This window comes from Scomber japonicus, chromosome 9, assembly GCF_027409825.1.
Source record: "Scomber japonicus isolate fScoJap1 chromosome 9, fScoJap1.pri, whole genome shotgun sequence".
NCBI lineage: Eukaryota > Metazoa > Chordata > Actinopteri > Scombriformes > Scombridae > Scomber > Scomber japonicus.
The window spans coordinates 33580794-33598803 of NC_070586.1; positions in this window are offsets into that span (position 1 = coordinate 33580794).

The following is an 18010-nucleotide window of genomic DNA, read 5'->3' on the forward strand; positions in this document are numbered from 1 at the left end:
TGAATTCCATGAGGTGTAAATGAAAGCTCCCATAAAGATAGATTTTCCCTCATTTTTTCCAAAGTAAAAAAAAAAAAAAATTCAACACAAAACTGTAGAGCAAGCTACACAAAAGATCAAAACTCATGAAGTTGATGTGGCTACCATGTTAGCAAACTTTTACCTATATACACATTCGGTGACCACAGACTGACATTAGCACCGTATTTCTGGTTATGTAACGAGTCCAATATTCACTCTTCTTTTATCTCTGCTTTGGCCTCCACCAACACCCACTCCTGAGATAAATATCTGGCTCCTTAACTGCTAAATGTTCCACCATGTTCATCAGCTAGTTGCTAACCGCCATTAAGTGCTTGGCACTAAGCATACAGCTGGCTTAGTTTCCTCTTCCTCTTGCCTGGAAATGCAGTTGATGGGATTGCTTGGACTGAACTAAAACAGTGCTTTTGTGGGCTGTAAAAGCAATACAATGAGCAGAAAGATGCTAAAATACTCCGTAGGGCTAAGGGGAACCACACAGTTGAGAAATAATTCATCATCATCATTCATCATGACCTCTTTTACGTTATACACAGTCATTTGATCCATGTAAATGAAATATTGATTAGGTAGGCTTTTTAAAAAAAAGGAGTTATTAACCTCATCCTGAAATTTAAAAAAAAAACTGTGAATGGTTGAACTGCTTTGGTGCTCTCAATGTAATTATTTTTGATTGACAGCCAATAACAACAGTCACTTTCAGGACTCAATAAAGCAAAAAAAAGCATATCATTTACTTTTATATTCTTTGCCTCCTCCATCTGCTGAAACAACATATCCCTAGGGTCACTCCGCTTGTGGTGAGTGTGGACCACGCAGCTGCTGATTAACAGTTCAACCAGCAGAACGGCTTGTTGTTAGAGGATCAGTGGTTCTCTGGGGAGGATACTGTCGACAGAGGAGAGGAAACCACCACATCTACGCGTAGCAACAGATCAATATTCCACAGTTAAACATACCATCAATCACTTGGACACATGGGACTCCATGCCCAGTGCATCCACCCACCCTCATCCATGATGATGAATAAAGTATGACTCGTGGGACTATCCATCCAAACCTCAAAGTATTGTCTTCAAAGGTGGGACTTTTTATTCCTGCCTATAGTCTTTACATGTACATTAAGATACGAAAAGGAATATGAGGAGTGGGCACTATACCGAAAACAGCATGCGCCTATAGTGCAGTGTTATTGATAACGATCTGACGGCGTCTTCAATAGTGTTAGAGAACAGCACCATCCTGAGGTTGTTTGCCCATAAGACATACAGATGATTCACAGCATGCATCTTTTATTTATGTGAACTAAATATGGTCATTATTTAATGGCTCCAGGTTATTTAAATGTCTTTTAATATCTTTCCCTCAATATTTGCATAACATGAAAATTATACATTAGCCACAATAAGTCATTATTTGCTCATACAAATGATGTATTTTTCAGTAAGATTGAATGTTATTTGGAAATTTAAAACATTTGTATTTCATAAAGAAAAACATTACTCTTGAGCTACGTATATAACCTAACATATATTCAGTTTGCCCCTTAGCTCATCCTACAATCTCCAATGATGTAAAAACATAATAACAATAACAATAATAATAATAATATGGCAAAAGTGAACAATTTGTCACTTTAAATATCTTTTAGCTTGTCCTCTGTGGATCTTTAACACCGCCTTACATATTTTCATATTAGTACTAGAATGTATGTAGAAATGTATTATATATTTTGCCTTACAAGTGTGATATATGTACATTTTACTTGTACATTTTTATACACGCACAAAATTCACAGCCCACCTACATTTCATACTTCCATTAATATAATTTTTAATCTTTGGACTTTTAATTGTTTACACTTATTTTTGTCCCCCCGCCCCCTTCACTTTTACTGGGATTCTTATAATTATTTGTAAGTACAACAGCATGCACCCATACATTTCACTGCACATACAGCATTGTACACTGTACTGTATGCATATGTTGAATAAAATCTTTGAATCTTCTTTTCCTCTGACCTCATAAAAAACAGTATGTAGAGAAGTATTAAAGTGGTAACCCTGGTCTTCATCACAAACTTGCCTTGCACATAAAATAAAGCTGAGAAAATACAAACTTTATGTATACAAACTATATGTATATTAAGCATTATTACTACTTTATGTTATATGGCCTGTGCATAAAAATACATATTCCTATTGTTTGCCAAAATGATTGATGTTACATAATGATGTTACTCATGTTTGGAGGATATTTCTGGTCATAATTAAGATTAAGTCTATAAAATAGAAAGATCAAATTAGAAAGATCATTGTACTACACTATCAGGAATAATTAGAACATAATTAAGTTGAAAGTTTACATTGTAAAGATGAGATTGAAAATGGCAATGGAAATAAGGGGAACATTAAATACACAACTTTTCCTTAAATGGAAATACTCAAATTAACCTTAAAAGGACACACAGAATAACACAGATGTGGGTTATCATTTCTACCTTATACTTTCATAAACTAAACCAGGCCAATTTTAGACAAAAGTTAGGACAAAAGTTGCATGGTCGACGCACGACAACAGGTTAAATGATTGTAAAATGTTTTTTACAGATATTAAAAATAGCCTACGTTAACTGAGGATGATTGATTTCACTTTATTATATTTCACTGTTCCCCCTCTGTAGAGATGAACGGAAACAAGTAGAGGAAGAACAGAGTAAAGGACGGGAAATATATCAGGGTTCACCTCTCCACACCTCATTTGACGGTATTTCAACCCAAACCACCACCACTGCTTTCCAACAACCACAGGCAGGCAATCAGGACTGTTTCCAATTAGGGACAAGATTCCAAGAGGAAAAGAAAAAGACGACAGAGAAAAAAAAGGCCTAACCTTTTTCAGGAATGAAAATGAAGCACACTGGGAACACACATGGCCATCACCTTGCAGGGAAGGCTGGGAGAGTTGGTTGGTGGTGGTGGTGGGGGGGTTACCGGTCGTACGCCAGCCGTGCCCGCAGAGATGGAGGGCTGCCAGGTAGCTGCATGTTTGTTTTGGCGTCCCAGCATGGAGCGAAATGAGAATAAGGAGCCTCCTGTGCTGCCAAGCGGAGGATTGAATATCAGTGTAAATGTCCAACAGCATCTCACCTCATCCTCTCCTGGCCCAGGAGAAGGAGAGACCAGTATCCAGAGACCAGACCTGAGGTCAGGCAGTATGTGAGAATAATTTTATCATTTGGGTTAAGCTCCTTGGAGTCCCAGCTCGGTGGGATTCACCACATTGCGGCAGCCAGTGGCATCCTAAATTCACATAGTGTCAACTTTCTATTGCTTCTGTATTTTTCCACGTGGCAGAATCACTAATCTGGTAAATGCCAGAAATTTAAAGAGATAATCTAATGCAGTTGTCCAATAGCACGGAAATGTATGCAAATACCTTGAAACCAAGATCTTGCACTTTTTTTCCTTCTTCAGATCTTTGTTGAAATGTAACATTTCTGTCTTTAATCACAGAACACTTTCCTTTGATATTCATATCCATATCATGGTAATAGCCTTTTCATGTCAAGAACTCAGATGTGTATGAAAGCTCTTTATGATGAGATCCTTAAAAACATGCAACAAGACCTGAGATGCAGTTGAAAACTCCAAAAAGCTACAATGTGGACCTTGAGTTAATTTTCTTTTTTAATGCAAACAACTGCAAATTGTTTAAAACATCACTAGATGTCACACCAGAACAAAATAGCATGTGCACTTTAACTAAAACTGAGTAAAAAAAACAAAATTAAATTCTTCTAGTCCTTTTTCCCCAAGTCCCTACACCTATATACATGATCCATGCTCTGTTTTGCTGTGACCACTAGAGGGAGCTCTATGCCAAACACTCAAAACAGACTGTACAGACCTTCTAAAATGAAATCCTTCCAGTATAGTCACTGGTGAACATGACAAAACCCTAACATATTACTGATGAGTTAGTCTTTAACTTATTAGCATTATAGTGTCATTATAATGTGACTCACACAGGAGTAATTATGGATGTACGCGCTCATAATGTCCAAGGAGACCAGCTGGAGGAGCAACATAATGACATACATAAAACATTATAGATAGATTAGTAACTGGATAATTTTCAGCTGCTTGTTTACAACTGTGGAAGACGATATGTCACATTATGGATTGTATATATGAATGACTGTGAGGATGTTGTCAAGATTGTAAGAATAATCTCCCCAATGGGACAATAAAATGTATCTTATTGTAATTGATCTGTTTCATCATGTGTTATTTCTTTTTAAAGCTGAACATATCCATTTTTTTGTTTACCTTATACCACATGGGGGCAGAGCTCCATAACAAGCTGAACCCCACAAACACATTTCTCATGGTATAACATGTCAGCAAACGGTTGCCTTCTACCAACAGAGAACTGCCGCCAAGTGCTTGCTCATGGGGGAATGTTGGGTCTCTTAAAATTAAATTAAAGAGTACGGTCTAGACCTGCTTAATGTGAAAAGTGCCTTGAGATAACTGGCGCTATATAAATAAAATTGAATTGAAATTGAATATAAGTAGGATAAAATACTCTAACTTGTTTACTTATCATATTTAGTCACTGTGACTTATTTTAACAGTGACTGTGTGTGATATAGCATTATAATCAGTGATAAAGCGGAAAATGAAAAGGTGCCATACTGGCCCGTAAGTAATCATCACAAGGCAATTGGTTGTCTTTGTAGAAAAACATTGATTTATAACTTTTCCACATTAAAAAACCCTCTATTCATATAACCCACATCTTCTTACTGTGATGTGTACTGCGCCTTTCCATAATTAAGATTTATGTCAGCCTTTAAGGTAGGAACAGTAAGTTTATGCGGGGTTTCCCTCTTCTACGTCAGTGATGGAAAATATTCCCTTTGGTGTGATGACCTTTGAGAAGGAAAGGGAAAAAGAAAAAAAAAACAATTTGAACAAAAGATATATGGAGGGTGTGATGCCTACAGGGATATTCAGGGAGGTGAACCATATTTTATGATAATTCAGCCCCATTGTATTCTCCTCTCATAATCTGCTTTGTTCTATCACAAGCTGCTACTGGCACAAAATCCATCCAGGGATATATCTGTATTATGCTGTTTGTCTCCAGATCCACCTCCTGCTGTTTTCTTTCTATCTAATGGGATTGGACCGATAGCACGTCGATAGTGACCTTTCAGTAAATGCCAGACATCAGCCAGTTAGTGTCATCAACTATCCAATTGATGGATGAATCCTTTAACGTTTTTTTAAATGCAGCTTCTAAGGTTTTCACACACTGACGGTATTTCTCAAATGTTAAGATCTACTATCAGCTGCTACAATATGAAAGCTGGTATCGGTTTTCAAAAGGGTATCTCGGTAGAAGACTCGTCAGTAATGCTTTTGCCAACACCGCTGATCTATGACCTGATACTGTTGGCCTAACAGGAACACCATGTCGTTCATTATGAGCCCTGCAGTCTTGGACAAATAGCAGTTCAATCTCCCATTCAGGGCCGGTGAAACACGAGCCTGCCTTTTCTCCAGACTCATTCTTCAGATTATCCTGGAGTCCATGGTTCGCACAGGCATTCCTCTATTTCTACTGTAACCGAGCTAATAATGGCCATCGCAACACAAGGTATGCATTATATTACCAGGCAGGGAACCAGCTCTAGTTTTTAACAGTTGTTCTTTCTTTCTTTTGTTGTTGTTGTTGTTAGGAATAGATGGGATGTTGAATGCTTGCTATGGTTTCTGTTTTCTATATTTTACTTAAAAAAAGAGAAAAGAACATGAACCAATACAGATGTGCATACATTCATTTGTTTACAATTATTTCCTGTAAGGCTTCCCGATCTTACAGTAGGTTGGAGGCCTTACAAGTTCTCAGGGAGGAACAGGGTAGGCTATATATATTTTTTTCTAGAGGATTCCCTCAAAATCAATTGAAAGTCTGGGACTCAGTGAAGGATCTCGTCTTTGTTATTTCAATTTGAATTTCAGTCCCATGCTGGTATTCCTGCTCTTGGCAAAAATCTCATAAAATTATGTAAAATGAATGAACTCTAAAATGCAGCTTTCATAAAAATAAGGTGTTCACAGCATTATGCGATTCAATATGAACCGAACACAGACCTTTTTCTCCTGTTTGTCACATGAAACGCTTCTCGAGTTTTTTTCGGGGTGGAACTACTTCAGTTGAATTTAAGATTGGGTTCAGGCTGTGGTTTATTTTCTTGACAGCTACAATTTATTTAAAATTAGTGTAAGCTTCTGGTCATGGTTAAATAACATAAAAAATCCACCAAAATTGTAAACATCAGTGACAGAAAAAAAAAAACATCTTGGCATGAGGTTAGAATTAAAAGCAGATCATCATAGTTTAAAGTGAACGCATTCATCCATCTAACCTCCTCAATTTTGCTTTCTTTTCAGTGCCAAACGGCTTCTTGATCGTCGTCTCGTTCATTTGGTCCTCCGGTGCTGAGGAAATGTGTTTTTGACGCATGGTGTGCAGCCGGAATTCTTCAGGGTTTGTGGATTCACATGATGCTGAAAAGGCTTTATAGGGGTTTTAGTCTGTACCGAATCCACAGTGTCAATCAGTCCCAAGCATGTTGTAAACTTCCTGTTCTTCGTCAAACCTGCAGACTTATACGTTGCGACGCTACAGAACTATGAATCTTGTTTCAACTGGTTTGCACTGGTTTCAACTCAAATCATCGGCATGTTTCTTGCAATCAATGCTCGAATGATGTTTGTGGTGAGTACCAAGAAAATATTACCCCAGCTTAACAATTCATGTTATCTATGGCACATTCATAGCCTGTCATCTATCTGTTATGACTGAAATTCATCTTTGATATTTGATAATTAAGCACATCGGGGTGTACAGTCTTGCTCAATTACAATTTTCAGCTATTTCCACTGCTTCTCAAACCATGCATTACCTGCACTTAGGGACCTGGGTAAATGTTGGTTTTCAGCAGTAACCAGATTTTTTAAACATCAGGTAAGGTACAAAACCATTTTCTGTAATTGGGGTAAAGAAGTAGAGAAACCTGGTTTCCTCAGCAGAATGTCTAATTTACTTTTTTATGTGTTTTTTTGTTGTTGTTGTTTTTTTGGCATTTTTGCCAAACTTACAAAGTCATATTTTGGACATGGGACGTTAAATGTATCATGTTTCAAGTTCAAGTTGTGACAGTATTGTTGCTCAATCATTGGCATAAAAGACCATCTTTTTTTTGTGTTGTTTAAACCCATGTCAAGACTCTTCTCACTTAGTTTTAGTAGAGTCTAGCAGTGCAGATAGTTGAATTATATCTGCGTAGGTTTTGAGATAATCCTAAAACACTGTCAACAGTTTTTACAGGGAGTAGTAGTTCCAGTGAGAACTGTTTATTTTTTCTTTGGATTATACAGGGTAACAGGGACACTGATTCTAGGAATGTTGTTGTTGATTTAATGTAATTTTCAATGCTATGATTTCCACTAACAAAATTCCATTCACCAGGCTTGTATTTTTAAGGAAGAAAAAAAAACTCAGACATGGATATGTCAAAACTTGAGCAACTAAGGGCATTTTCAGACCTGTAGTTTGTTCGCGCTGACATGAGTGGTTGAGTTGGTAAAGTTGTTTTTTTCCCTTGGTTCAGTTTCTTTTCAGACAGAAAAAAGTCCAAGCAAACCAAAATGCGCTGAACTAAATGCTTGTAAGGACATTCACTACGCTTATTGATCAGACGGTGTCTGGGGCAGCAGCAACAATGGAAGAAGGTCCTGAAGAAGATCCTATCTGCCCACATATCAAGAATGCAACGTACTTTGTTGTGCCAGGGTAGGTCAGACCATGATTCATTCTCCAGCTAGCCATTATTAATTCTCCTCAGAATATAGAACTACTAAATCTTATTTCCAGGAACTGATTTCTTGCACTGTGTCTCTCTCACCAAGAAGTGTGTCATCACATCTGCAACCACTACTCTTCTTAAGTGCTGCAGAAAAGTGTCAGAAGAAGCAAGTTTTTATAACCCCATATCAACTGTGGAGGAGAATTAAATATTCAGTAAGGGTAAAAGTATAAATGTCAAAGTATTAATGTCTTCAACTTATTTTCATGACCTTCATATTTCTTGAAGCACAGTACAACTGAAATGAAAATATGAAGCATCATAAGGTTTGAATATGGAAACTTCCAGCTTGGCCTTTTCAAAACTGAAAAGTTCTGTCAATAGGTCACAATAGAAATTACAGGAATGAAGGCCATAACCCTGAGAGTGGTGATAATGGGACACTGTAGTCTCTCAAGTCTAGGGTCAGAACCCTGTTCTTGATTACTTGATGTAACGCACACGCATAGAATTGCAGGAGATTTTGTAACATTGACATATAGACCTTTGGAGCTCCGTCTTTGTTTATGACAGCTGGAATGATGAGAAGTTGTGGATTTAAAAACAGGAAGATGGGTGAGAAAAGGTTGAGAAACTCTGACTGTTAGACCACACTGTATATTGAGAAGTAAGTGTAGAAAAACACGAGTTGATGAGGCATGTCTTGCACTTGAATAGATGTGTGTGTGCCAGTGTGTCTGTGTCTGAGCACCCACACACATGAAACAGAGGCCCACAGGGAATCTTTATTTTTTTGTAAGTGCACTATATAAACAGATAGAGCTGGAAAATCCTCCCACTGAAATATCATTCTGACATCAAATTTATGAGTGTTTTCTTAGCAGTTTGTGATTTCAAGTTTATTTAATCAGAGTTAACACAAAGACCCAAATCGTCAGACATGTTGTGAACAAACCACTGTCAAAAGCCGTGCCCAGACTTGATAGTCTCATCACAGGGTGCCAACCAGCCTCGGGTTCTTTTTCATGAGCTTTGACTTGGCAGTCACTAGCAGTGTTTAACTGTGTCAGTGAACAAACACTGAAAAAAAAAGAAAAGAATACATGATTTTGTGCGCTGTACTTGAAAAGATGACACCCTGTCTTAGCAAAATAGTGTTTTCACAATAGTAATGATTTAAGAATGTCATTTTAGTTTGACAAGTAACGCTTAGCGCAGGTTCCACTCCAATTGTCTGAAAACAGTTTTGTAAAATTCCAGTAAGAGGACTTTGTTCTAATACTATCACTATACTACGATGTCCAAAGTCAATATGAACCTTCAAGCTCATTGTCATTTTGAATTCATGGTTGTTCCAAGACTGTTTACATGGTGACTACCCTTGTCAAAGTGAGTCAAACGGATAAACTGACTCCTGTGCAATTTTTTACGATAAATATAAAAATCAGAAAATTACATAAAGCATAATATATCCATATTATATACTGTTATGGTGTCAGATACCTATGCTAAACATAGTCAAAGGTCCAAAATTTGAGGTAAACATACATATAGAAATGTTCCCTACAAGTCAAAAATTAGGGCTTCAATCTGTTTGTGATGTTTTTTTCTATGACAAAATTCTATCTGCTATCAACAGGTCAAAGGGTTGAATGGAGTGCTGAACAGTAGGGGGGAAATCACATTAGAGGAAAGCAGTGTTGATTATCATGGAAGTGGCAAATAATGCTATTTTTTATAGTTACTATAGTTTTGAAATTTTCATTAGTTTTCATTTTTATTTAGTTTTTAGTTTGTTTCTTTTCTTTCAGTTTTTTTTAGTTAGTTTAACATTGATTAAGTATTTTTATTTCGAGGAATTGACTAGCTTTAGCTTAGTTTTTATTTAGTTTTAGTTTTTCAGGTATCTGCAATTTCTAGAAAATTGTAATTTGCATTTCAAGCATCTTCTTCTTGTGCGTTATGTGGCAACTGGCATCCACTATGCTGCCACCTACTGGAACTAGCCTGTTATCTGTTATACTAGCCTGTTATTATTAAGAAATCAAACTGAACAAGACACAGTAAACATTGAGGGAGAATACGAAACAACTAAAATGAAGCTGATTTAATCTGCAATTCAGTTTAGTTTTAGTTATTTTTGCATTCTTTATTTGTAATTTTGGTTTTAGTTTTCGCTAACTATAATAACCCTGCTTCCGTGATGGTGAATTTTCATGTGAGTGATACAGTGATATAGTTCTAATATCAAGTAGTATATCTCAGGAAAAACTTTTAACTTCAGAAAGGTAGATGTGAGAAACCCTGAATAAGCCACTGAATTGAGTCACCAATGCTAGTAGAAAAAGCATGCTATCTGTGCTAGCTGTGACGTGCAGAATTTGGCTCCCTATTAGAATTGAAATAACGAATAGTATTTTTTTTTCCTCCTACTTGTTCTAAAAGAAATGTGCAGTGTTTGGGGTTTGAACTCTCATACAGCCAGCTAAAACAACCAATTACATCATGCCTGTTAAGTGACCATTTTCATTTCCTGTCACACGCAGTAAACACTCCATTAGGCTACATTATGTTTATAGCTGTAGTCTTTCTCCTCCATGTTCCAGGTGGTTTAGTAAGATGAAGTTGGTGTTTGGTTGAGGGGAAAACATGTCACATTAAAGCTTTGAAACAGATTTGTATGGAAGCCCATTTCTGCCAGAAAAAGGAAAATAATAGATGAATTTAGGAATGATAAAACTAGAATTACTCATAGCAAGTCACAATTTAGAGTCCAGGCTTTAACTCTAAGTTGAAATCATGAGATTCTGAGTCAACAATGTTGACTTTTTTAAAGTCAACATTGTTGACTTACTTGGAATTTGAGCTTGCTTTGTACAGCTGCCTGTGTTCAATAAATGCCACCTCAAGCATTAAATAAACAATTGTAATACATTATTTTACATTCCATACATTCCAGGGTGTGTTCCAGAGCTGGATCTTTAGTAATTTAATGAATTGAATCCAGAACAAACAATCACCTGTTTTGACATATTATTGCATGATAATACACATTAAACAACTTTCTTATCTCATATTTAAGTTCCAGTATGTAAAATTTAGTGGCATCTAGTAGAGTGGACTTGGCAGAAATGGAATATAATATACATATAAGTATGTTTAAATTAGTGGTTAATCACAAGAATCATTGTGTTTTATAGTGTCGCCTTAGAATGCACCTTTTCATATCTACATAGGGAGTGGGTCCTCTTCCATTGGGTCCACTATGTTGCACCGCCATATTTCTACAGTAGCCGAAACCAGACAAACCAAACACTGGCTCTAGAGAAGACCTTTCGTGTTTCACGTAGGAGAACCACTGTAGGTATTTATACACACTTGGAAGAGGAGGGTGACGGAAGGGGCATTTAGTTGGTTGCAATATGCAACCTTACCGCTAGATGTCACACAATGCACCTTTTAATACTTACTAACTTATCTAATATGTTTTATTGTCTAATATTATGTAAAGCACTATTGTTTGATTTCATTCTTGGTCGAAATGGGCTTCTATAGCGAAGAACTGACGTTCAGCATCATTCATGGGACTGATTCAACACACATTCTGAATCAGAATATTATAGGGCCCAAAAATCTAAATTGTAGGCCATTAAGCAAACAGACATGAGTCTGTCTTTTTACCATCACCTGCAGCCATTATCAACCATAATTTACAAAATTGTCTATAATCTAACAATCTTGACATTCATACATGTGGTGAGAACACTTGATGTCGACCTTTCACAAGTCTCTCAGTGAGTAATTCGAGAATCTGCATTTTCTCAGTAATTGAGGTTTTTAAAGTGACTCAAGTGTAACCTTCACGCCCTGATCCTGCTTTCTAGTGCATGGTTAAACACATAAGACACATACAATACCTGCTATCATACATAGCTATCAAACATGATCCACTATTTCACCTTCTCTGAGTGATTGTTGCATAAATAGTTTCACCTGCTACCTGTGGAAATAGTGTCTTTGTGATTACAGCTCCTAAATATGTGTATATGTGTATAAAGACCACCTGTGCCTTCATCATTTTCCAAAAGAAACTGTGCCAGGAAAACAAAATATGCAACGTGCATTTGTTTTAGGCGGAAAACCCCCATAAAGCTGTCTTTTTTGCATTAATATATCATGATAACATAATAAGCAGGCGGCTGCAGTTCAAAGCCGAGTAATCATTACTGTGCCGGGGTTACAAAGGACACGATGGAACTAACCGGAGAAAAAGATGGTGCAAGTGTCAGTGAAAGCATCTATTATGAATGAGTAACTAACCTTCGATAACTGCTTCGCTTGGAGGTTCCACTGACAATTTTCCAGCTGGCATTTATAAAAAAGAAGAAATCAGAGTTGGTTCTGTAGCGCACACAGAGGAAAGTGTGGGATCGTGGCTTTTAAATTTTCTCATTTCTACAGTCCACTTCCAGGACAGCTTGATAATCATGCTGAATTGCAATTTGGATCCAGTTCTTTCCTGACATTGTGTTTGTGTTGGCTGATTTCCTGTTTGTTTGATGTATCCTCGCCGCCAACATCATTCTCAGTTTATACGGGGCTGTGACAGCGGTTTCTTCATGCAGCTAACTTAAAGTCTTTCACATTGATTAACAAAATATGTAGAATTAAAGGAGCAATATACAACATTCTCCCCCACTGGACGTCAGTAAACAACTACTTGCTGTGTAAAGATATAGAGGAGTAATTTTTTGGATACTATTGCCTCACACTGCCTAAAAACAGAACTAAAGATATATACTTGTATTGATGAGACCTGCAACAGAAATCACCTGATAACCACACCCATATGTGCTGGTCCTGCCCACACCTAACAGACTTTTGAAGACAGATTTTTTGCACACTGGGAAAGTATTTGACACAATCTGTAACCCATATCCACTCATAGCTCATAGCTTTGGAGTCCCATCGACTGGAGTACCCAACTTCACAGCGACTAAGCGGCATGTCTTGGCCTTTACAACGTTATTGGCAAGACGCCTCATGTTATTCAGGTGGAGACATGCAATTCCCTCTTCTCACGTCAGCTGGCCCAAGGAGATCCTACGCCATATCAAACTCAACAAAATGCGATTTTCACTTGCAGAGTCGAGCAACTCATTCGACAAATCTTGGAGGCCCTTAACCAAGTTAGTTGACTCGCCCAACCTGCCTATTTTTTTCTTCTCTTTCCTCCCTCTTGTCCTTCATTCTCTACAAGTTGTGGAAGATATTGGATGGGGTGGGTCGTCTATGTTTTTTTCCCTTTCCTATGCTGCCACTCTCTGTATGCACTATTAGTACAAACAAAGCTAAAAATGAGATAGATAAAACTAAGTATAAAATAAGCACTTGAATATAGCTAGCTGAAGATGTGGGCATAAGTCAAATGGCAATAAAACCTTCAGTTCAACATAGTCCTGTTTTATTTTCTGAGGTTGTCTGTTGTCAGAAATTACGGCTTTTGCTAACTATAGCAATAACTAGGTGAAACCAAGTGTTTTTTAAGGTATCAGTAGCTGTCAAAAAGGAACTCTGACGATGTTTAATGTGTAATTTCAAAGTGAATGTGAAACAAAACAAAAAAAGAAAGTAAGGAAATTTTACATATTGTAGACATTGTGATGATTCCACCAAAAGCTCAGAAAATGTATAATAATACAAAAACTAATCAACAAATAAATACAGCTTTTCCATTTTTAATTGAGAACAGTGTTGCAATTTTTTAGTGTAATTGATATCCATCTATTTCTTGGTCTTAACAGGGTAGTCAAAATTAACCCCATGACATACAGTTTTCCCCATTTTCATCCCATAGTTCTTATTTTAAAGATGCGGTGTGTAAGATTTAGTGGCATCTAGTAGTGACGTTTGCAGTGTGCAACCAACTAGATATCCCTCCCCTCACCCTCCCCTTCAAAGTGTGTAGAAGAACCAATGATGACCATGAAACTTGCTGAAAGTGCAAAAAAGGTGAAAGGGGCTCATCCTAAGATAATGAAAACACAATAATTTTTATTTACGTTGGGATTTTACACTAATTAAAAGATACTTAAGGGTATTATATTTAATTTCTGCCAAGTTCTTTCTGCTAGATTCCACTAAAATCTACACATTGCACATTTAAAGTTATGCTTAAACAATATATATTTTCTTATTCTATATGGTGAAATGCTTTGTTGTTAAAAGTTAGGGTTATAACTATAAATGAGCTCGCCTTGCCTCCACTATAAAGTTAAGTACTGGTGAAAGTGGGTTAGATGGGGTTTACCCTCCCCTACATCCTGGTCATAGTTTTTCTAAGTAACAGCTGCATGTGGTTTATTGGGGGAACAATTTATGAAATTCACTTAAAACTGTTGGCTTTGGATGCAGGAGAGGCATTATTGAGCAACAACTGAACTTTTAACAGTCTGTCATGATGGATTTGGTTGATTCAGAGCCATGGAGCCCTCTGCTCATGCATCAACTACAGCGCTGTACGGCTGACGTAGATAAAGAATTTACAGTAAATGTGCTTTATGTGTGTTGCAAACAAGGAAACGGCTCCATCTCAGTTTTCCAACGGTTTTATTTGTGGAGTAGTTTGCCCTGTTTTAAATCTTTATAGTAAGAAGTAGCAACCTGATTGACATTATGTGAATTTATGGCTTTGTAAGGAAAGATTACATAAATGAAAGCTGTGTGGGAATGTAGGCTGGATTTCTTATGTTTTTGATGATAACCAGCTGCAAAAGTAACATGACATTTCAAGTATAACTTCCTGTGCTCTGACGTCTGTTAAAAGCATCTAACATTAGTTAATTCTCACCAGGAATCAATCAACCTAAACATTTTCAAGATCGGGTCCCCAAAGTTGACCCAGCTGCTTCCATTGCTGCACAACTTGAAATTGCCCTCTGTGGTAATTTCTGACAGGTCTTCATGGTTTTTAATGACCAATCATAAATCCTCTTTTTTTCTCACCAAATGTTTTTACAACTTGTGGCTGGTACTCTTGATTGATAGTCCGCAAAGTGCTCCCAAAACAACGCGGCCATGTTGACACTGGCGCAGTGCAACTTCATGCAGAGGCTCGTGTTTGCTCACATCCTCACCCAAGTCCACAGGCAAAGAGGACAAGACTCAGTGAGAGATTTCTAAAGAGGAAAAGATTTAACTGCCTGCTGAAAGCCGTGAATTAAAATCGGAGTGAATCAAAAATCTACCAAGGCGTCAGCTCTTTCCGCCTCATGAGGGCTAACCCCCCCAACCAATGCAACAAGATCCTGATTTGATTATAACTTTAAGGCGATTCGGAGGAAACACACTCACCAATCAATCTATGTTTACCACAAATATTTCTTCACCTTCCTCAGTGAACACTAAGAATCATGCATTGCACGAGTCATTTCAGGGATCTGATCCAGGAATAGAGGAATATAGTTACTGGAACAGCAAACCTACAATGACATCATCCTCTTAAAACTAATGGCTATTATTCAAAAACATATGGCTGCCGGCCACATGTGTAGTCCATCCCACCTCTCCCCCTACCCTCCTCCTCCACCAACCCTGCTCCCTTGTGGACTTGTGTGAAAAAGAAAACAATTGTTTCTCTGTTTTATTCTCCTCTCAGGTTATCCCCCCTTTACCCCCTGGATTTCCATGCTTGTTGCAGTCATAATTGCACACTGTGAGCGCCACTAGCGAGAGGCAAACAGCCCGAGGTTCCTCAGCAGTTAACAGCCAGAAGATTGATATGACTAATCTGCCAATTTGACTGTGATCCCAGAATTCCAGAGAAACCTGGTCTCTTGTGCAGTGTGTCGACTCATCCCTCTTCCTGAATCTGGCAGAAAAGTCAGAGACATTAATGGTTTGCTCTGTAGCTCGGGGTGAGCGAAAGAGCCAAAAAAGCTTCTGTTTTTAAATGACTGTAAATTTATGCAGTCACACACTCTGGTGAAGCCGCTGTCATGCCAAAGTTGTATATCAAACTTTCAAAATCCGGACTAAACTGTGTTAAAGGGATGTATTTTACATTTGTAACTACAGGAAATCATTTTAATGTTACATTCTAAATGCATTTTTTATACATGTTCCTGCTTTACGATGGCACATGTTATGGCTGACTGAGCTGCTTACACAAAATCCTCCAAAATGACCCTTTTAAGTTTCTGGCTACTGATGGTGCACCATAAAACAGAGAATACAGCTATAGCATTAAATACAAAGGATGGTTTTATAGCAGCTGGGGGGGAATGGCACCGGCTTTAAAGGCACATACATGGATTAAGAACAGAGAAGTGCCTCACTTCTGAAAACCTCAAGGCTTAGCCATGGTTCAGAGATCCATAAAACAAAACATTTGGAGAAAAAAAGCGAAGGAAAAAAAAAGAGAGAGACACGTTACGATGCCTTATTTGCTGCCAAATATTTGCAGTGTAAGTCTTAGTAACACTTTATTGTTTCCTCCTGTTAATGTGAGGATGTGGATTTGCATCTTAAATAGACAGTGTTATCCAAAAGTTCCCCAGATGTGTCTTTGAAACACAAAAGAGGAACAGAGTTACGTAAAACCTCTTTTGGAATGGAGTTGTTAGTCAGAGACAATATTCACTGTGATCGTAGATGTAGGAAGAGTCATGTTTCAACACCTTTAATACAGCACAGCACAGATTAAAGTTATAATACTTAGAGGATAAGACCTTACGAACCGAAACTGTCAACGAATCCCACCAAAAGACCAAAAACTTAAAGTGGGTTATTCCTTTATTAATACTTCCCGACTTACATACCCTGTCTGTGGCCCCAAGACCATTAGTTCTCACTGAAGATGCACATTTTTAATAGATGGCTGCAAATATGGTTTTATTTTTAAAACGGGTTCAATAGTTTACTTAACTGCTGGGCACTGCAGTTTTTAGCAAATGTTCAGACAGGAGGAAATGCTGCATTTGTTAGGGACTATTTTCAGTGGTGGATTAACACATTTAGACCTCTGGTGAGTATTTCTGGCAGCAAGATGGTGTGAGTGTGGTAAAGAGTCAAAATAAACTACAGTGTGTGTGTTCTTGGTAATGAAGGAACATGTCACCCAGAGCAATAGTGTGGCTCACTGGTGTGTTTTTAATAGTTTTTGGATGTCAATGGAGCTCTATGGCAGAGAGGAATAAGATGTGTCAGCCTTTGTATACAGACACGACATATGTTAGTAGGATTAATTCATTATTGGCTTTGTTCTATTCACATGATTCGTCATTTGAGTCCTGGTTGATCTGGTGACACATAGTTAGTACGTAATGCAAATTACATTTTGATAATACAAGTCCTAGAGTTCCATTTGGAATGACACGAGTATCGACCACCACGGATAGAAAATATGTCTTTAGTTGCAACTCTGTCATAAAGATGACAGAAGAAGATTTATGTATCTGTTTACAGTACACACTAACAAGGCAAGGGCAGAGTCGCTGTGTTGCATTATTTTAATAAGAAGCACTGACAAGGACAGTAAGTAATCCTGTCCCACCATGATTGAATGCTTTCTTCTTCAGTACATGAGATGCGTTCATGTACCAGTTTTTTTCCCCCTTCATCCAGTAGTTGCAGGCATCATTATGCGAATCCCATGGGTGCCTGTAATTTAAATCATGTGCAAGAAAGGCAGACTCCACAAGTGAATAACTAAAAAGAAAGATGATTATGAATACATAAAAACATTCAATGCTTATTTCTGAAAAATGCTGGCCACAAGGAGTCTCAAAAATGGGGTCTAACATGATGAAAATATTAGATCTTAATGTATTGATGTTTTGGCCATTAGGGGGCAGTCCACAAGGTAGAAGGTGGTGGTAGTTTTACTTACCAAATGATAAATGTTAAGTCCAATATTCATTCTCCTTTAGCTGTATCTGCATTCACTACTTGCTCCCTTTTGTCTGCAGTTTGATGCTGGACAGATAGTGTACGGTTAGAGGTTTTTCACTGGTTAAGACATTCATGACCAGTGACAGAGAACTAAAACAGTAAAAAGTAGGCCATACAGACCAAAACAATCAGTTA